This window comes from Sardina pilchardus, chromosome 9 (genome assembly GCF_963854185.1).
Source record: "Sardina pilchardus chromosome 9, fSarPil1.1, whole genome shotgun sequence".
Lineage (NCBI taxonomy): Eukaryota > Metazoa > Chordata > Actinopteri > Clupeiformes > Clupeidae > Sardina > Sardina pilchardus.
The window spans coordinates 14,428,737-14,451,330 of NC_085002.1; the positions used below are offsets into that span (position 1 = coordinate 14,428,737).

At 47.3% G+C, this 22,594-nt stretch overlaps 1 protein-coding gene across 2 annotated transcripts in view; it reads right to left on the bottom strand.

Moving 5' to 3' along the window:
* Positions 1–22,594, bottom strand: part of magi1b (membrane associated guanylate kinase, WW and PDZ domain containing 1b) — a 114,883-nt gene that overhangs the window by 90,774 nt on the left and 1,515 nt on the right. The window lies entirely within an intron of this gene.

The following is a 22,594-nucleotide window of genomic DNA, read 5'->3' on the forward strand; positions in this document are numbered from 1 at the left end:
CACACACACACACTGCATGCACACACACTCACACGCGAACACACGCATGCACACACGCACAGAGAGAAAGTGTGGGAGGGAGGTAGAGAGAGGGATGAACAGAACAATAATGTCTATGACTAGCGGTAGACAAAACTTTGTGATCACTCACCTTTGTGAACTTCCTAATTAATTCATAATTACCGGCTTATTACGGCGCTGGCAATCAAACCCCCAATTCAACGCTGCGCGGGGCTGAACTATGGCTAGTTGATTACATGCAAAAAGGCATCAATCGCTGCTCTCAATCTACTAGCTCCGATGAGCCCCACATGCTCCGAGTGGGCCTGATGAGGTCATGCTGAAGAAAAGGCACTTCTACTGTTCATACTCCATCATTTTCCTATAAGCAGGAAGTGGCCAGGCATCATCCTTCATCTCTGAATGCATCAAGAGCACCGCTGGCAGAAAGAACAGCGTGAGTGGGGGCTAATCAGGCCGGACCTGATGATGGCAACAACAGTGCTGAAAGGCCCTTTAGCACAGAGGCGAAAAAAAAATGGTGTCTCTTTACAGCACCCCCGCCACACACACACAAACACACGCACACTCACTCACCCCCCTTCTGATTGGACACTTTAATCAAGGCCCAGCATTTCTGCTTCAATCCCATTAAAATCAGGAACAGAGGGTCACAAGAATTTAATTAGCTTCAAAGTCAGCCTCAGGCCACTGCAAATGTTGCGTCTGGAACACTCCGGCCTGTTTGTAAATACCATCCGTGAACCCAAGGAAACATCCGGAAAAGACATACAGACAAGAAAAAACTGCATCCTCTATCTATACCATCTGTAGCCTTACAGTCTTGATCAGTCCCCACCCTATATAAGACACAACAACTAAATATGAGAGCAGACAATAAGAAGCTGGCAATCCATGTTAGAAAAAAAACACTAAATGCTGTGTTTGTAGGAATAATGGACATATAGGTTGAAATGGATCAAACCAGCTACCATAAATCATAGAATTACCTCTGGGTGTGTAGAAGAGTAGAAACTATTATAAACTCAATCCAACAACCAGTGTGCATGTATGAGAAACATAAGTGTGAGACAAAAGCTTAGAGCAAAAAAATAATAATAAAAAAAAGGATGCATTGAAAGAGGGGGAGTTGCAAAAACAACCACAAGAAGAATCGGTCTCGTGGAAGATGCCAGACAGCATTTGAAGAGCGTGGGCCTGGGAGACATAAACATCCAGCAGTCAGCAGGCATTTCTCCACCACATCGACTTCTTCCTGGGGTTGTCTGCGCCCGGCCCGGCTTCCGTCCATCACGGGCCTGATGCAGACGGAGTGCTTCTGATGCCGTACACACTCGCCCGTTCCAGACAAGCGCCCGTGGCCAAAACACAGGCACTTTCGGCATGAGAAATAATTGCAATCTGAGTCATAACAAAGTGTGAAGATAAAAAGGAACGGAGGCATACCAAACAAGCTCTCTGATCAATTCTGAACCCACTTTCAGATCATTTTTGACGGAACTAGTTAAACTCCTTATTGCATTTGTAATAAAATATAGCATTGTATAGGTTTCAATGCTCCCTAGTGTGTGTGTGTGTGTGTGTGTGTGTGTCTCTCTCTCTCTCTCTATCTCCATGACTGAGGACAGACAGAAAGTCCTTGGGGACATGACTTGGACGAGCAGTCGTCCAAAAATAAGACAACACTCGCCCACCATGTGACTATCAGATGACTTCAAATCACATTATTCATTCGGCCAGACGGACGCTATTTGCACCAATCCCGACTCTTCCCAGCGTTGGACGTCATGACCGAAAAACCCCCATGACAACACTGGCACGTCAGCTCGCTCCAAATCCCTGCTTCCGAGCCCCTCACCAACAGCTGGGCTCCTGTCACAGTTATGTAATCCTTCACTGTGTGAAACTCCCAGCATTCCTAATATAACTGAGTCAAAACCATTCAGACTAGGAAGCAAAACCAACTACCCCTGCCCCCCCACCACCCTTTCCCCACAATCCAAAACAGGGCACAGCAGTTAGCGGAGGGCAACATTAAGGGAATGGAGCGGGGATGGGGAGGGAATGGGGGGGGGGGCATGGGGGGTAAACAAGCTCCTGAGGAGAAGCCTCTAATGACACTCCAAGGGAGAGAGGAAGCAGCAGACACCACAAACAAATCATTACACTAACCGTCCGTGGACGCCAATCAGAGACTAACGGTCCGAGAGGACGCCAATCAGAGATGCTGCCTTTTCCTGCCCCCTCGCTGTGCATAATAAACAAGACAAGCTATAATAACAAGTCCTGTCAGGCCACAGCAGCGAGGAACATGACAGGGGAGGGATAACAACATAGCATTCTGTTTATCACTATACATACAGTATGTACAGCAAAAAAAAACTGCAGAAAGGGATATATTTTGAATCACATGCAGTGTGATTCCTGTAGTAAGCAGAAGTAGGGCCCTGGACATGAAGGGAGAATGTGTCCGGAGAAGTGGCCTTGATCATATGAGGTTTCAGCAGTGGGTTTCCCGCACTGAGCAGAAGTCATTAGAAAACCATTTACACTGCCATGCACTGGCAAGGCAGTCCACTGGGAGGGATGTGGGCAAAGCTCAAAACAATGATGTCATGCCCCTCCCCAGAGTGACAACTCTAAGAGATGATGAATCTCATCACAAACATCAAGACATTTCATCTCTCATGCTGCTCACACCACAATACAGACCTACTGTACGAGGGCAAGCGTTGACATTATTGAACAATAATCACAAGCCAACACAGAATTGTGGTTAGAGAACACTCCAACAGCATGCTAGATCAGTTATCTTAATTTGTAAATAATGAACATGTACTAAAGCTGTTGACATCCTTTCCCATAGGATGCGTGCAGAGAATTAAATTAATTCCTTTTAATTACCAATTAAAAAACAACGGCTGGAGCTGATGTAATTTTGTGGCGCAACACTTATCAATAGATGTGACATTTTCCAACTGAATTAGTCTCTAATTGCTTCGCAGTTGTGGCTTTGTACAGCCTCCCCACTAATATCCATTCACGCCACACAACTCTCCATTTTTCCAAAGGCCACACCGCCTGGGGAGACATGCATCGATCTACCTCTGCCACTAATATGCGCAATGACATCAATTCCAGAGAAGTCCTCCTTTCTATACACTCTCGCATCTGTTTTGTTTGATAGCGCCCAGAGATCTAATGAATGGCGACTTTGGACGGTGATCAATTAAGAGTGGCGACACCCCATTAGAAGGCTGAATTCTATTCTGTCCACTATAAAGTGTATCATAGCAACCAAAGCCCCAGGGGGTGGGGCAGAGAGGGTGGAGCGTCTGAACCCCTGCCCCACCGCCCCACCACCCCAAGCCCTCACATGTGACTCGCACTCACTCTCATTGTACATTACAACATCCATCAAAGGCCAATGACACAGCTGTGCTGCCGTTGTGGCTGAAACAAGCTCTGCCTTCCTATAAATCATTTCCCCTCTCAACGAAATCATTTGTTATCATTTGTTTGTTGATCAAACAGCCCGAGGTATATATTTGTCCGTCTGTGGGGATAACTGTGCCACGTTCCGAATCTGGTCAAAATGCGCCGCTCATCTCCTGTCTCATTAAATGGTCCCGCGGTCAGATGAGAAAAAAAAAAAAAAAAAAAAAAACGAGGATGGAGGGTGGGGGTGGGTTAGACGAGGTGAGGGTGTTCGGATCAATCACCCGCGCAATTATTGTGTGTTCTTCAAACAAGGCAGCGCCGGCCCCAAGATGACCTCCATTAGAACATGCATTGTTACCGCAGGGCAGGCTTCGCATCACAGTACAGTGGTAATACGGTGATCCCACATGAAAGACACATGGGCAGGAGCTGGGGGGTGGTGGTGAGGGGTGGGTGGTGGTGCGGGGTGGGTGGGGGTGATGGAAGAGACTGATCTTAGCTACTGAATATTTTTTTTCTGATAGACACGAAGGCCAAGCACGTAGCTCGCATGATAGGCAAGCCACGACATCACTGCCCTTGAACGTAGGGTCTGTGATGTAAATCTGACTCAATATATACAGAGCAATTTCTCTCATACTGTATAAGCCGCATTGTGTATAAGCCGCAGGACAGTGTTTTATGTAAGTTAAAAGAAACAAAACCATATTAACTGGCACCCTGTATTAACCTCATAGCTCAAGAAATTTTGCAAAATCAATGCCTAAGCAGCGGCTATATAATAGTCTATTATTTCACACCACATATCTGATATTAACATTCTGGACTGGGGCTGCACAATTAAACAATTACTGTTAATCGCAATTTGAACAAATGGAATTAGGTCATTGTAAAGGCTGAAATTTGGTTGTCTAATCCTCTCACACATTTGTGTCATATTCCTGGAGTGACAGAGTGACAGCGAAGCTCACCTAACAAGAGTGTGGTGCTACTCATGCACTAGGCATGTTCACCAACCAGAGCTGGCCCAACTTAAAGCGAAATTTGGAATACTGCACTCAAGGGTGTCTTTCAACACCGCAAATCATATTAAATCGCAATATCGGTCAGAAGTATCACAATAAGGCACTTTTCCCAAATCACGCCGCCCTAATCCAGACTGAAAAGTTCATATCCAGAATCTAATCACCTTATAGGGGGCTTTGCTGAGTGCTCCCTCCCTCTCTCTTCTTCACTATAACAGGATTTGTGCAGGTGAGAGTTTGGATGAAATACAGTTGACTAGAGGGAACAGTAGAACAGAGACTACAGCATCGGATAGAAAGAGGTCAGGGCAATAGTTAGAGATAGGGAGACGGAGAGATGGAGAGAGTGAAGAAGGAGGAAGAGGGAGTAAGGATTCAGGAGTACTCACTGTGCATGTACACTGCACAAAGAGAATGGGTCATGGAGAAGCCCTGGCCCCAAATCAGGCCAAGAGAAGTCTTTGAAAGTAACAAAATCTACAGAGGCTTTTAGCATACAAACAAGGAAGGGAACATGCTGATTGAAACAGCAGATTGTTAAGAGAAATACAGCACACCCAAAGACATCTAAATCATATAATCAGTATTCTTGGAGATAAACATAGAAAACAATGAAAAGAAATACAGATGTAGTGTGCCACTCCATCTAACCCAATATAACATCTCAAGTAACATTCACACCTTTGCAGTTATGTGAATTACAAAGCTCCCATAGTCCAAATGTTAAGGTGAACACTGCTTACCTGAAGGCGTCTCACATTCAATAAGGCACAAAACGCACAGACGTAACGGTCACTCGGAAAACTAATGGAAATTCAAGATTGCGCCTATTTACTGTAACCAAGTCTTTGCGTACAGTGTTAACAAACAAATAAGGTGATCTGTCGACTAGCAGTGAGGTACACCATGTCGTCAGCCCTGGAAACATCTGAAGCCTGTCAGCTTTGTCAACGTGACAACCCTGCTATCGTGGGAATGCAGAGCTGCACCATCAACATCTCGAGTGTATAGACAACAAAAGTGGATCAAATTTTCTCGAGTCGGCCAGTTTGTGAACTGAAGCACACAGACCGAAGTTTACGTAGAATTCCTGAGCAGGTATGACACACAGGAGACTGCATGGGAGAATAAAATGTTTTAAAGTTTTAAACTGTCGTACACACAGAGTTTTACTTGATACTGTTTATCTGTGAAGTACAGTGCACTTAAAACACTACCAGCACATGCACATGATTACAGGTAATATGAGGAGTGTTTTATTCCATCTTAAAAAATATGTTTATATGAATGGTTTTGGGGGAGTTGTGCAAAGAGTGAACTTCAGCCAAGAGAACAGACAAAAAACAGAGAGAGATGTGGGATGTTTGAAAGCGGCCAGCAGACAGGCCTGAAACTGGCTGCATTTGCGGATCATGACATCAGACCACCCACATTCCATCGGAGCAGGTTCATCCGCATGTGTGGCATTCCCCTCTCTCTCCCGCTCTTTTCCCCCTCTCTTCCTCTCTCTCTTCCTCTCTCACTCTCTCTCACTCCCCAACCCTGAGCCAGTCTCACCACATCAAAGCGCAAAAACAACCCTTCTTCCTTCTGTTGACTCCCTTACTGCAGGCCACTCTCCAAATTCACTTTCTGGCTTGTGTAGGTTTACATTTGAGAGAACAAGAGAATAGGCCTGAATACTTTTTTAAAAAAGGCTTTTATGTCAGGATAAACAATGGATATGTATGTCTAATGACTTGAAATATGAAACATATGCCTCCCTCTTTCAATAGGGGATACATCTGGGCTGTAATGTACAATTTTTTTTTTGTTCAACAGAGCTGAAAAGGCCCTTGGGAGGGGGTGAGTATACATAAAAAAATGGATCACATGAAAACGTGTGTGTGTGTCTGTGTGTGTGTGTGTGTGTGTGTGTGTGTGTGTGTGTGTGTGTGTGTGTGTGTGTGTGTGTGTGTGTGTGTGTGTGTGTGTAGGGGGGGGGGGTACATAGGAGGGTACTGTGAATGCTGCAACATCAGCAGAAAGGGCACTCACTGGTGAGAGAAATATGCACAGGCAGGAAGTGTGTTGTGGACACAGACGCAGGTAGTGTGTCAGCGCATACGTCTTTGCGTCCCACACCGCTTCCTCACACACATTCACACTCACTCTCTCCCTCTCACACACACACACACACACACACACACAAACACACAAGAGGAACTCCAACTCTAGTTTGGAGGATTTTGGTTCATCCTGAAAAGAAAATGCACAGCATTTTTTTTCTTTAAATCCCCAAAACCTCCCACTGCTGTTATCTGCCCTGGCACTCCTAGCCTGCGCACCACTATTGAGTATGCTGTTGAGGCAGAGAGCAGGATGTCTAGACGATAACCAAAAAAAAGTCTGAGGGTCTGAACAGACTGTGCTGCACCTCTACCGACCCGACGCAACCCCTGGTATCGAACAGCCCTCCTCGTGAGAGCACGCCGAGATCGAGAGCTGCCCTTCACATTAGCTAAGGCAGAGATTTCATTACCTCCGCTGACTAAGATTAAATGAGACTCTTTAGTGTGGCGCAAGAGAGCCATAAAAACATGGGGAGAGACGGAAAGAGAGTGAGAGAGAGAAAATGAGAGAGATTAAGATAGGGAAGAAGAGAGAAGTGAAAGAGAAGAGAAGAGAGGGTGAAAGAGAAGTGGTTGGAGGGCACAGATGAGCACCAAGGTCTTTCTGAGGGAGCGGGCGGCAGTCCCAGCACCTCTGCTTCACCACATCTCCCTCGCATGACATCGATGACTCGGCGAGCTTTGATGACTACGACACAGTGGATCCTGAAATGTTTCTCTCATTTCATTAGCAGACGTCCCTGCAGCTTAGACTGCACTGCAGAAAAATGAAAGGCAGATATTAGGTACAGGGCGAAAAAAAAGGGGGGGTGGGGGTATGTGGGGGGGGCAGGGACTGGCTGTCACATCAGGCAATGCGAGGGGAGTGGAATAGAGTGGAGCTGATCTGGGCTGAGGTTGGGCAGGTTGTGGAATCCGGAGCATATGGTTTTCATTAAGGCCCCTGGATCTCCGTTAGCCTGCTCGTCGCTAGCCTGCTGCTTCTGCTGCACGTTAGGACGCCGGGTGCCAGTTACAGTAATGAATCCGTCAAGGTCTAAGCTGAGGCCCAAACCCATTCTGCTTCAGTTAAGCTCGGGGAGGGGTGGGAGAGAGAGAGAGAGAGAGAGAGAGAGAAAAAAAATGAACCGATAGAGAGCGAGTCGCTCTGTGGGTTGACGTGACATGCCTTTTCTCTCTGTCAAACTCATCCCAGACAGACGCTAAACATACGTTGCCTGCCGCGCCAACCGCTAATACGCTCTGGAACGGCGCAGTTTGTTTTTTTGCGGTCGGCTCCGCTTGTAGCACCCATACTGGTGTCTAATCCCTCCACTTCGCTCCGTGTTTGGATCACGTTGACAACCTCGCTAGATTCACGAGTCGGGAAAACGTTTTCCAAATGGAAACGAGGCGACGCCAATGCATTTCTGAACCAACCGTTTATTGGAAACAAATAAAATAAGCCAACAAAGTTTTAGTTCCCGTCACAAGGTGTGTGGGAATCCCCTCGAGGTGTTCCTGTCCACGGCTCCAGCTACCGTCACAGCTGCAGGGGGGGGCCTCACGCCCATCTGGCATCGCTGCGGTTGTGCGGCAGTCACTTCTGTCTAATTAGCTGTTTAGACGCCATCTTCTAGGGGCGAACAACAAAGCCTTTCCCAATAACTCACCCCCCCCCCCCCCACCCCCCCATCCTGACGTCTCTCTGCAGCTAGTCCTGCTTTGTGAGCTAGTGAGAGTGTGAGACACCGAAGGCACTGATGCACTATGTATGGAGGCCGTTTACCTGTCGTCTTTATGATGTATGTGAACGAGCGTGATGCTAAATGAAAATGTAAGGCCTCTTAAATCATCAAGTTAGACCAGAGCTCTGTTTCACAATCCATACATGACGAAATGTATACTTTTAGGAGCAATTCTAATTTCAAATATGACCATCGTTGGGCAAAACTATTGAATCCACACGTTCCAATGTATGACTACACATGGAAATTTACACACCACACATACCCTACACACTAATCGGTTCGGATGAAAACTGGCACTAAAACATTTGCCCATGTTCTAACACAAGACACATGAACCGAAATGTAAAACACTGCCAGACTGCCAGGAAGCGTATATACATACACACGGTCCATATTTGAGGTGCAGAGACATGGACCCTAACAAGTTCCAGACTAGAGGGAGCGGTCGTGCAGGCCGGGCCCCGAGTACAAAGGGGCTTTGTTTAGAGTAAAACCTGACGAGGGAGGAGAGTGACGGGCGGAGAGGAGAGGCTCTGACCTGTGTGGGTAGGTGCAGCACTGACCCCAGCGCTCCAAACGTCTCAGGGAGGGCTGGAGGGAGGGCTGGAGGGAGGGCGGTGAAAGTAGAAGGGTGGGGGAGAGTGTGAAAGGGAGGGCAATAGAGGCACGAAGCAGGAGGAGTGAGATGTGGGGGGGGGGGGGGTTGAGGGGGTAGTAGGGCAGTGGGAAAGGAGCAATTATGCACACGCGTGACTGCGGCCCCAGCAGACGCTTGTGAAGATTCGGCGCATCAGTCACGCAGAGCAGAGCAGAGCAGAGCAGACACAGCTTGCTGCACGAGGCCGCCGCGCGCACCCAGGGGCACGGGGGACAATCTGTACACCACCGCCGCACTACACCACCGGGGGAGACTGCTGCTGCTGGTGTCCATTACGGTGAGCAGTAGCACACCCTCGCGTCTGGGGACAGTCCCGGCGTAAAGGTACAGAGAGAGCGAGAGAGAGAGAGAGAGAGAGAGAGAGAGAGAGAGAGAGAGAGAGGGAGAGAGAGAGACTGAAAGAGAAGGAGAGGGAGGGAGATAGAGAGAGAGAGAGAAAGCGAGAGAGAGAGAGAGCAAGAGAGAGAGAGACTGAAAGAGAAGGAGAGAGAAGGAGAGAGAGGGAGAGAGAGGGGGATAGAGAGAGAGAGAGAGAGAAAGAAAGCGAGAGAGAGAGAGACCCCTCCACCAGGACACGCCGCCGTGCACCGAGGCAAACTGGAGCGGCTGATTTGCGGTCAGCGCCGGTCCCTCACCACTGCGCCGGCAACATGAAATATGGCTCTAATAACGGCCGCCTTCTGCTCAAGGCCCCGGAGCCGCTTAATGATGCCGCCCGCCCGCCTCCCGTCCGGCCCGGCTTTATTCGGTTGCGTCTCTCGTACACAAAATAAGCAATCCCATCGTCCACTCCCTCAGCCCCGCATTCGTCCTCCACAAAGACCAAGGGGGGCAATAAGGCCGGGGAAGTGTGCTTCACTGGGTTAGAGCTGCAGAGCTGCGCTGGCAGAGATTGCCCCAGGGGGTGTCGGAGGGCAGTTACGGACAGAGCCTGGCCAGGAGTAATACAGTGGACGGGTGTGTGTGTGTGTGTGTGTGTGTGTGTGTGTGTGTGTGTGTGTGTGTGTGTGTGTGTGTGTGTGTGTGTGTGTGTGTGTGTGTGTGTGTGTGTGTGTGTGTGTGTGTGTGTGTGTGTGTGTGTGTGTGTGTGTGTGTCTGGTGGGGGTGGGGGGGGTACTGGAATGTTCTGTTCCATCTCAGAGCAAGCTCGGAAGAGGAGAGGAGAGGAGAGGAGAGAGGAGGGGGAAGGAGAGGAGAGGCAGACGCACAGCAGAGCTTCCAGGGGGACATGCTGATATAAACTCTGCCCTGGATCCTATCCTGAGCTTGCTCTCTCACACACACACACACGCACACACACGCACACGCACACACACTATTAGACACACACAGATGAGCTCCTGATACTGGAGCGCTGCTGTGGCGGCCGGCTCAGGCTGGCTGCGCCGTGTGCTTCGCGGCTCCGCTCCAATCCGCTCCGCTCTCCTCCGTGGCCACGAGCGCCGCAGCGCAGGGAGGCCGCATGTGTGAGCACTGATAGTGAACACGCCGCCATGCTCCAGATAGAGAAGACAGCTGACCGCGTCAACATCTCAGGACCACCATGTTCTCTCTCTCTCTCTCTCACACACACACACACACACACACGCCATTTGATCGTCTACTCCCTGAACCAGCCATGGAGAGAATGGGGAGTAGTATATCTATGCTGTGGAAGATGTTTATCTATGTGTACTAGGTTCTGGGGAAGAGTCCGTTTGAGGAGGGGCAGTTTACCTACATTCTTCACCAAAAAGGGTTCTTGGGGTGCTAGAACCATACAGGCTTTAAAGAACCCTTAGGGGTTCCTTTGATGAACTCTTCAAAATGCTTTAAAGAACCATTTGGAGGTGCCATATAATAGAATAGAATAGAATAGAATATATACTTTTTTGATCCCGTGAGGGAAATTCAGTTCTCTGCATTTAACCCAATTTAACCGAATTAGTGAACACACAGCACACAGTGAACACACAGTGAGGTGAATCACACAACCCAGAGCAGTGAGCAGCCTGCCCAACCAGCGGCGCTCGGGGAGCAGTGAGGGGTTAGGTGCCTTGCTCAAGGGCACTTCAGCCGTGGTGGATTGGTCGGGGATCGAACCGGCAACCCTCCGGTTACAAGCCCGATGCGCTAACCAGTACACCACGGCTGCCCCAAGCATTGCTTTTGTGCGTACAAAGCAAGTTGCACAGACACCCAACCCACCGGACATGGCTATTCAAGCCTTAGAAATCTACATGGTGCTTGATGGTCTGAGGTGGAGTTAGCTTGCCTGCAAAATACATACTTCAGAAAAGTAAAGATTTTAAACAGATAAACAGCAGCCAGGGACAGAAAAACGATACTTCTCGAGAGGAAAATGCTAATCATTGTGTTGTTTCGTCGGGACCACCCCTGCACCCGGCTTCCTTTCCAGACGTCCAACTGTTTGATTGTGGAAGATGGGGGAGAATGATTCCATCCCGCTCAGAACACAGGCTGTGACGGCACACACGCTCTCTTCGCGGTTCAGGGAGCTGTCAGCGGAGGAGCTGGGAGAGGAGAGGAGGGAGGGAAGAAGGGATGGACAGAGGGAGGAATGGAGGGAGAGACAGAGGGAGGGAGCGATTCACCCCACTCCTCCAGAAGATGCTCTGCAGAAGGCTGACAGCCGGAGAACATGTCGGCCGTCTCGGTCCAGTCTCTCCTCTGATCCCCTCCCCCCCCCCCCGGCACACGCACGCACACACACACACACACGCTCTCCATTCAAGCTGCGCATGGAGGGCCACGTCAGGTATTACTGAAGAAATGAGACTTGAGCAACTGTGGTCTTCCTTGTGTCAAGTCTAGCAAAACACACACAGCTCATAGACTAGAACACACTCTGACTCTGAGGCTTAAGACATATAATATGGCGCAGGAACGTCAATCAGGACAACTTTGCTAATTATAACCTCTGTAGAATAAATCTATGTAATCAGTGCAAATAGAGTAGACTGAGATGCCTAGAATTGTTACAATGAATGCAAGTTTGGCTAGTTAAGTCCTTCATGACCTGGTGACACTCATTATGCAATATCATATTTCAGTAGTCAATAGATTGTTTCCTTGAAATCACTTTTGTGCCATTTCCCTGTGAGCAAGATTAAGCTTGTATACCTAACATGTCCTTCCTCCAGTTTAAACTGTGCATGCAGCAGGCCAACTGTAAACAACATGAGTATCTGTTTTCTAGTTCCTACCAGTGAACTCTCAAAACAATTGAATTCCCCATTCTGAGTCATTTGGAACGCTACATAAAAGGGAAATTACACATGCTGGAGTCAGAGTGTATGTTAAATTAAAGTAGCTAAAGGTCAAAGGTTAAAGACATTTTGCCTACTGGACACTCCCGAGTATAGGCTTATCTTAAACTCTCCTCAAATGTGTCCCTCCTTATTTGCATTATGCAAACTTTCTCAGGGCGTTCTCCGGGATGAAAGATGTCCCTGGCTTTGCTGAGAGACACTGCAAACATGCTTTTGATGGCCAGGGAGCTGCAACAGGACGAGTCCACAGGGCCAACATCAATCAGGGAATGTGAGGGTCTTTCAATCCCCTAACAGGTCACGGTGCACTGGATCACTTCATCAGCCTGTGCTGTCCTGTCCTCACCAAGATCAATGGCCTTTGACTAGTGTTAACTGACCAAGATGGGAGCGCAAAATCGCATCAGGTACTTTATGGAGGAAGTAAATCTCTTCACAGATAATTAAACAAATGTGACCAACCCACACAGACTTAAAAAAAAAAAAAACTCTCTCCCTTTTGAAAAGTACAGACAGTTAAGTTTCAACACATACAGTATTCACCAGCTGACATTGTGAGTAGGTCGTGAACCTACTTACTCCACAAAACTGTTCCCACTGGAATAAAAGGGAGAGAGAAAAAAAATCCTACATTAGCATTCAAATCTCCTGAACCTGGCATGCTCGATAGATTAATGAAAGCTAGCATTAATATTTCAGAGGTTTAAAAAAGATGTTTGACCCTCTTATCAGAGAGACCTATATTAAAGGGCCTGCCGTGTGCAGGTCAGGCCAAACTGGTAATACAAGTGCAATTACAATCATACCAAACACACTGCCTAAGGGGAGAGGAAAAAAATCCTATTTGCATGGAATGCAACAGGAACATGCTTTTAGATGGAGGGCAAAAACAGACCTGAATAAATAGACTTCACCTTCTATCAAGCACGGTGAATAACGTCAGGAGAGAACATTCGGTCCTAGGGAGACTCAGGGGCACAGGGGGGGTGGACAACAACAAATACGAGCATCTAAACCTCCCAAACAACACCATAATACCTGCCGTAGATGAGCGCGTGGAATGCGAAAAAACACAAACTAAACTAAATTATCTTGTGGAGAAAACAAGCATCATGAGACACGTTTCTCGTCCATGTCTGCCCCCGCCAGCAGAGACTGTTTACAAGCAGTTGCCATCGCTGCGCTGCTGCCCCAATCATCCCAGAGTCTGTATCCGTGGAGGCTTGACAAACGTCAAGACCGATTCATCAGTCCATCCGTCATACAAGGGTGACACAGATGCCAGGGTTAGGCCCTGGTGCCGGGGCTGTGCAAACTTGAGCACCTGACTTCGATCAACCTGAGTAGGCGGTTTACATATGCTGCAGAGTGGAGGGGGGAGGAGAATGGGGAGACATGCTGGCGTTGGGACGGGTAGAACAGACAGAGTGAGCGCCAGAATGTAATCAGAAAACACACACACATACAGTTCCTGGAAACTGGTTCCTTGTCTGTGTCAACTCTCCACCCCAGTGTGTGTGTGTGTGTGTGTGTGTGTGTGTGTGTGTGTGTGTGTGTGTGTGTGTATTTGCGAGTATGTGTGTGAATACATTCCTTCTGCCCCTGTAAAAGGTGTAACAGTGCCATGGCAGTTTCGCCCTAACCGGTTTGACTGGGTCAGCTCTGGAAACAGGTGCGTCAACAACACACATCCACCACCACCCATCACGGGGCCACAGAAAATATCTGGACTTTACTACGTGCGCCGACGCCAAAGCGGGTCAGTGCTGTTGGCAAGCCACTAGTACCATTTAAACTAGCAGCTTATGGGATGAGCCTGTGAATATGGCTAAAAAAGGAAGAAGCGAAGGCCTGCTGAAATCATAAGCTCTGGACATGAGACACGACTGAACCACAAAGCCAAGTAAAACCACCAGAGATTAGGCATAGTCCTTGAGTCGTTGCTTCTCCGACAATAACCCTGTGCCGGCGATAAGCTATCGGCCTTACAGGAATAAGACGAGGAGACAAGCGAAAGAAAAATAGTGATCAAGGAACAGGAGACATGCAAGGGCAGACAGAGAGAGATAAAAGGAGGGGAGGAGAGGGGAACTTCAGGCTAACGGACGAGATTCCAGTCATTCCAGTTACGTGGCAGAGGACAAGAGGACTCGCCAAATACCACACGTCCTCCTCCCTGATGATCACAACGTTGTCACGTGAAGCATCAGGCTGCTTTGATTGGTTATGATTTATCAAACTGACAATGATGAGTATCGTTTTACATTCTGGAATTTGGGGAAGTTCAGTTTGATTCAAAACTTCCATGTCTCTACCATACCATTCTGCTGCCTCATCATGGCAAACAATGGAAGACCTACCTCTATAATAGCTTGCCAGTGTGATCCCCACCTAAGACACCTGAATCAGTGGACTGACTCAGGTGTCTTTCTTCAGACAGTTACCATGGGAACAAATCCAAACAAAACAAAATAAATCCAAACAAAACAAAATAAATCCAAACAAAAATAGCCACCATGAATTTTGAGTCTCCATCATTTCAATGCACGTTTTATTTGTGGTTATTTTTATTTATTTATTTTTAAAAAAACTGTGTCTGCTTGACCTTTTCCACAGCACACAAGCCACAAGGCATTTAACTTACTTGTTTTTATACAGTACATGTTTCTCTTTTCATTGAAGTTGCGAGGTGACTTCATTTTCTAAAGGTCTTACAGTGAAAAAAAAAGAGCAAAAAGGCACAAATGTCAAAATAAAAATGCATAGAGCTACCCATACCACTTTAAGAAGAGGAAAAGTGAAAAACGACAAGAGCAGCAGAAAGCCCCAGAGATGGGAGACGTAGAATATGAGACACGGGGAAATGCCTCCTCAGGCCTGCTGCCCAACTACCACAGCATCTGTTCTTTAGCATCGGCCAGTGCCAAAGTGACAGACCAGAGTCAGCATGCACTAGCAAATAAAAAAAAAAGGTGCTTTGAATGGTCATTTCCTTCGCCAGCTCTGACTCACCCTCAGTCCCTCTTTAACAACACTGACCAGAAGCAACGGCCAGTGCACAAGTATCCCCACAACCCCGACAGTTTACTTTCAAAAAACACTTCACACTTCCTTCCGCTTCTCTTGATCTCTTATCTGTTGTCCTCAGAAGAGCCCTGACGGACTGAGCCTCGCAGTAGTCACAAGCCATTTACCGGAGGAATTCCTTGCATACTTGAGAGCCTATTCACTATGTATTAAACAGATGAGGCAATGCATCACCGGTATATAAAATGTCACCTTTTCCATGGACCTACTAAACGAGAGGGGAGGAGAGGGGGAGAGGAGAGACAGGGGGAGGGGAGGGGAGGGGGGGACATAATCTGCTGCAAGAGCTGGTTCAAGTGAAACTTCATGAAGAAATGTGTTCACTGGCTGTCTGGCTCCACATTACGTTCTCTCAAATGATCAGAGTTTGAGGCAAGACTTTCATCTGTGGGAAGAGAGTAAAGTCGAAAACACACGAATCCACACACGCCACACACTCTTGGCCTCCACTACGTTGGTCTTGGTAAGAGGAAGTTTTACAGTCTGCTGGGTGTGCAATGGACTACCAAGCTGGTAGGGTCGGTTTCAAAGAAAACAATATGACATAGCTGAGCTTGAAAAAAATGTGGCTCGTATGTTTTACAAGAGCGAGGGAAAACATTTCAGGATTGATTTTGTTTTCCCCTGACAGTTTACCACCCAAGCTATGTCTCATCCTACAGCTGGATTCCTGAAGTGCATGTTAACTCCACGTCCCAGCTAGAGAGCGTCTCAATACAAGCACATGGGTGGATCACATGAAGCCACAGAGACATAAATATACTCCCTAAAAGTCTGGACCACCTCTGCTCGGAGGCTGGCAGATGGGGGAGGAGGCCTGGCCCTTCACAGTTTCTCCTCTGAGGTATTTAAGCAGACTCAACATTAGGGTCCCCCTTCCATTGTGCTGGTTTCCAAACTATGAAATATGGCAGTGTTATGAAGACAAAGGGAGAAGGGAGGGGGGAAAAAAACAACATCTTTGACGAAATGGAAAAAAAGAAACCTGTCGAGGAAAAAAAAGGACACTTTTCCATGCAGGCCAACTTCAGTCCTCCCCAGCATAAATAAACCATCTCGGCGCACTCCTGCATGAGGTGGATTGGGAGCCAGGCTCGGGCGAGACACCCTGCCAGCTGAGGCTGAGAGAGAGAGAGCGAGCGAGCGAGCAAGAGAGAGCGAGACAGAGAGAGAGAGAGAGAGAGAGAGAGAGAGAGAGAGCAAAGCAAAGCCTAGGAGTGGCACCATTCTTGAAAGTGATGGCAGAATTACAGACTCAGGGCCAACAGATCACCACTGACTCCACAAGATAATTTTAACCCGTGTGGAGCTCCAGACACCACATGAGAAAGGTTCAGAATAGCATCAATGGTTCACACTCACTCGCCCCACCTTTCACACAGTCGGCCCATCTGTGGCTCCACAGACCAATTACCATGGCGTGAGATATGAACGGCAAAACACTTTGAAGTAATCAAGATGGAAGGAGGCCTAGAGAAAGATTCCAGAACCATGAAGCTGCTGAATCAAACTAGTGCAAACGCCCCGAATCCTTTGCAGGCAAAGCAGGGAGACAGTGATTGATCTGCATAGAGATAGCAGCGCATGTCATTGTGAGTTAGTCCGCTGGTGCTGACCCCAACCTCGCCCCCCCCCCCCCCCCCCCATCTGCCCAACATCTGGGCCGGTCCTTCGCTGGCCACCCCAAAGCTGCACAGAAAGAACCGCCCGGCTCACTGCCACTCACATTGAAAACCTTCTCAGTAATCGTTCCCAGAGAACGACCCGACCCAAAACGCAACCAGACACAAGCTAGCCAGTCGGGAGGGTTTTAGCACTTTATCATCAATGCCGGAGAGCAACGTTGGGGAACAAATTAAGAAGTGTTGATGACAACTACAATTCACCACACTCCAGCCCACTCTCCCAACCCACCCACTTACACCATGGGGAGGGTGGCAAGTCCACTCACGTCCAGGTGTTCCACCGGGACCTAAACACTGCAGCGCTGGCACGAGAGGAGATCGCTCGGCAGGCAGGCAAATAACGAAAGGAGCCATCACTACTGTACACATATGGTAGCGCTAACCTGCCCAGCAGAGGAACAGAGGAATCTGCCCCCCTGCTGTCAAAATAAGCCTAATTAAACCATTCACAAAACATCAACAGTTTCCTGATGCCGGCCACATGTTCTTTAGACCATTTTCGACATATTAAGTGTTTTGAAGCATGGTATTTTTTTTTTAACTTCCATATGGTGCTTCTGGCAGCTGCTGTCAAAATGTCCAACAATAGAGGATTTCAAGTGTTTTTGCAATTTGCATAAATAAATACAGAAGAAACACATTACGTACAGGCTTGTATATTTAATTTTAAGTACAATGCTGATTGAAAATGTACATTTTTTTCTGTCTCTGTTGAAAGAACATATAATGTCAAAGCTTTGTCACATTCCTTTGGTCTGTGCGAAGAGAGTAAGATAAAGAGCAGGTCAGCATAGCGGGGACAGCTTAAGCGCCTCTTATGCACCGAGACACCCACATGTGTATCTTTACAGAGGAGCCCAAATTGACTGTGGCGTCTGCCCTCGCTCTGGCGAAAAACAGACGGCTTTATCTACATCCTGGCTGTCAAGAGTAGCCTTCGCTGATGTCCCTGAGAGGTGTGTGTGTGTATGTGTGTGTGTGTGTGTGTGTGTGTGTGTGTGTGTGTGTGTGTGTGTGTGTGTGTGTGTGTGTTTGGGTGGGAGGGGGGGGTGAACCACGGGACCACAGGGCTGGCTTTTGTGACTAACGACTTGCAGAAAGAAGCGATGTGTTTTAATGAGATTTTTGTAATCAGACCCTTGGGTCTTCTCAGCTAGACCGTAATTAAAAGGCAGACAACAGAAAAGATGGAATTTGTGAACACCTCCTGGGAATTTATGGTTAAACGGAACAATACCTTCACCGGGCTATCACAACACCAAGAGCCACTATCTTTGGCCTCTATTTGGAATTCGACAGCCGATTTCATCTCCACCGAATGAAGATCAGTCAAAGTGAATGATTGTCTTTATACTCACACAATTTTACAGCTATTCAAACACATTCATAAATAAACTATGGACAGCAATAACATATAGACAGACACATACACACAGCATGATCATACTTTTAGTCAGAATTAAACCTATTACAAAGTGCTATACAACTACGTCTAAAATAGGGAAACATACAATGCAACCACACTGGTGCAAAATCAATAACTATGAAATAGTCAGACAGCAACTTCTGTTCAAAACCAGGTCAGTTTTTATAACCCGAGGGGCTCGATCCCTCCGATTTTATCATAATCTCTGGCCTCACATTCCCTCTCCCTGCATCTCTGAGCTTGTTGGAGAAATTATGCATTTTCATCTCTCTAAATAACAGTAGAGCTGACAAAAAGCATTCTGCGTCAGCATGCGTCATGCTTTGCCTGATAGTCTCTCTCTGTCTCTGTATCTCTTCCTCTCTCTGGCTGTGTGTGTGTGTGTGTGTGTGTGTAAACAACAGCCCTACACCCTTAAATGAAACCCTGCTCTCAGCTCATGCCATGAATCTACAATGCAGTACAACCCCCTGACAGCAGAAGACACCACCGCATGTTTTATCTGAACCAACTCAGAACCGCACACATTGTGTAGTGTTTGCAATCAGTGCTTGAGGTAAAGTCAACTCACACAACTTACAAAACAGCTCACAAAATCCCAACGTACGGTCATCGTGACCCAGACAGTTGTGTTTTGTTTTTCCACTATAGCCTGCCCTATCCCTCACATGCCTCACACTCCCAAATGAGAGTCATGTGACCCCTGTCCACCACCTGCTGACCTGACCTCCTCATGCGTTATCTGGAAAGTTAGTCACACCCCATCTTCAAAGACTCTGACAAAGGAGTGGGAACCAACCATTTCACATTTCCCAATCGCACCACACAACATGACCATAATAATAATGAACAGTTCCAATGACAGACGAGGAGGGTTTAAAGAAGCACAAGGGGAAAAAAATGGTTTTATAGTACTGAGATTATGGTAATGCGACAACGAGACTGACAACATGGGAAGTCTCAATGGTATTAGGGACTAGATATTTTGTAATGTGATTCCTTTTGCTTCTGGATGTGGCTGAAGAGACTAGAGACACTTGGAGTGGAGGGAGAACAAAATCTCTTGTCAGCCGCTGAGAGCCTCTAGACAGGCGGCATTGGATCTTGCTGGAGAAAATAATGGGATGGCAATAAGTGGCTATTTATTCACAGCCGCCCCAAAGCCTTTCTTCAGAGGCCCCGCGGGCTGTTGACACAGTTCTCAGGGCCACAGAGTGATTTCCATAGTGGCAGGCGCAGCCGGGATGCATCCCACTGTTTGATCACCTCCCTGGTAACCTGAGCCTTTGTCCATGAGTGGAAACAATCACCATAGAAACCTCCACACGTGGCCTCATAGGTGAAGCAGAGCCACAGAGAAGATTGGGTCGGAGGGACTGAACTCGGGTGCACTGGCCTCGATGCATAAGCATTACAGGATCTGCACACCATGTATGGTGGGCAAGTTCCTATCTCACTGAGAAAAAATGATGCCAAGCAAAATGTGCAACATAATATAACATTCTGAAAAAAATCAATTGCTTCCCATTTGTGGGGAAAATGGGGATGTTTGAATGATAACATACCATTCAGATTAAGATGAATGATCAACTGCAGACACACACACACACACACACACACACACACACTTCACTTAGTACAGTGCAATGAGAAAACCCTCTCTTTCTAGTAGGAGAGCAGAGAAATGGGGTATAATAGGCTTTCTTTTCATCTGACAGAGTGTGTAAATACAATCGCTAGTGTGACCAATTCCTCTTTTATCACACAACAAGAGGCAACATTTCAGTCAATCTGTACCAGCCAAAATGACCAAAAACAGGGCAATAAAAAAGCCTTCTCTTTTGAAGAGGCTATGCAAGCCAGGCGCCATCCTTTGTTAAGGGACAGCGACATTTCACGGGCCATTTACCATGGCATAGCCGCCCTTTTTGGACTGATCTAAATACACTTACACACTATCGCCCCTTAACTCAATGCAGGATCACGCCGAAACATGTTTATTAGGAAGCACAGGCAGGGCCTTGCTCTGAAACAGGGCACAAGGAGACACACACACACACACACACACACACACACACAGACACACACACACACAGACACACACACACACACACACACACACACACACACACACACACACACACACACACACACACACACACACACACACACGTTCGTAAGTTGAACTGAAGGAAAGGAAATGAGCATTTCCATATGCTCGGGCTCAGCAGAGACCATCCTCGCCAAGTTACTGCCAATTTCCACAACCACCAGCCACACACCTGAGAGAAAAAAAGCCACTTCCTCTCTCTCACACACACACACAAACACGTGCACACATGAATTGCATCCCAAATTGACCTAAACAACCAGCTTGGCAGCAATAACAGTAATTCAGAGCAGAATTTCAACAATACCAGCAAAATGAACATTAGAGGAATTCTGGGGCGCTGAGCACCTTAAAAGGGGCTTTGTGCAGAATACGAGTCGTTTTGAGCGCAGCATTGCGGCATTTGCGACGACATCCCTCCACAAACTTGCGGCCCGGCGCTAGCTGGTCTGCATGATATTCTAGGGGACAGCTGGGCTACACAGTGCACAGGCATTTTTGACATCACGTCAAAGTGGCTCCCTTCACAATCTGCTATTATTTCTAGGTAATTTTTGCATGTTTTTAAACTAAACAAAAAAAAAAGACTATACACAGTAGCTTTCAGAGACAACAAATAGAGAGAAGCTGCATGGTGATCTCCAACCTAGACACCAAATACCTCCACCCTGGCCTCTGACCCTGCCTATTATACCTCTCTCGCTTGTCTCCCGGCCCTTTATAAAGTATGGCTTAAACTGAGCCCAATGCAAACACAGGGACACTAGGCATGCAACAAGCAATCCCCCCTCTCTACAAAACTCCTTATCTTCCCTGATGATCCAACTTGTCACAAATTCCTGCAAAAAGGTGGCCTGTGCCTGGGTTAACACAAAACCTTTGCATGGCCCCTGGTCAGCAGACATCAAGGGTGAAATGCAAAACAGGAGTGTCAATGCGAAACTTTTTTTTCTTCTTTTATTTGATGACAAATAGTAAGTTTGTCATCAATAGGCCAGTGTTTTGACAGGACATGGAGAGAATTACTGAAGGAACGCATGATGACTTGAGATGCACATCCCCACAGCAAGTCTGTGCTGCATTATCCTGCATGACAGTTTGGAGGTTCCTTCCACTGCCAAGACCGGAGTGATGAAATCAAGTGGACAGCGTGGCTAACTGGATTCCCACCCAGCTAGACATAAGCAACCACAGCCTTTGTTCCCCTGCAGTTTGTGTATGGGATGTATAGATGAAGCATGGCACAGTGCCTCAATTCCATCAGAGACACCCTCGCCTCTGTCACAGCAGTCTGCATTTCAGGGACACAGGCTTATTTACTAAAGCACAGGAAATGATGCGTTGTGGTCATCACAACATAGTTTCACCCTGACCTGATCCCCTTTTCTTCCAACACACAACTTGACACCATCATCGCTTAGGCAAGCCTAATGACATCATAGGTGGGTGAACTGTTTAATGGACAATAACCGGATCATACATTCCAAAAGGTGAGCCAGGGTTTTAACAGCCCAACAGGGAGCGTGTGTTTAACTGTGCCCATGAACCTTACCAGACCTTACCAGTAACACTGGAATTTCTGTCTATTAACACCTGCCATTCCAGTTCCTCTGGAAGACACTGACAAAATATTCCACGAAATAATGGTGCATACTTTTAACAAATTACACATAAAGTTGTTTTTTTTTACTGAACATATTTTCTCAATTAAGACTAATTAGACCCAAACTCCCAGACTATATGAATTATTAAATGTGAAACAGAATCTGGTCGGGTGAGAGCCGGACCAATCCTTCCCAGGAGAGAAGCTGGAAGCAGGCCCAACTACCTCCTGGGAGCGCCGCAGGGGCTAATTGGCTGGTTTTGTTCGGACTGTTTTCGGGCATTTATGAAGGCGGGCTCATGGGACCAAAGTAAGACGTGGAGTTTCCAGAGCTGACGGGACAGTGTAACTGAAACCACATGAGGTAACCCCCGAGGATAGCCACCAGTGGACATTACAGACATAACAAAACAAGGTGTTTGACC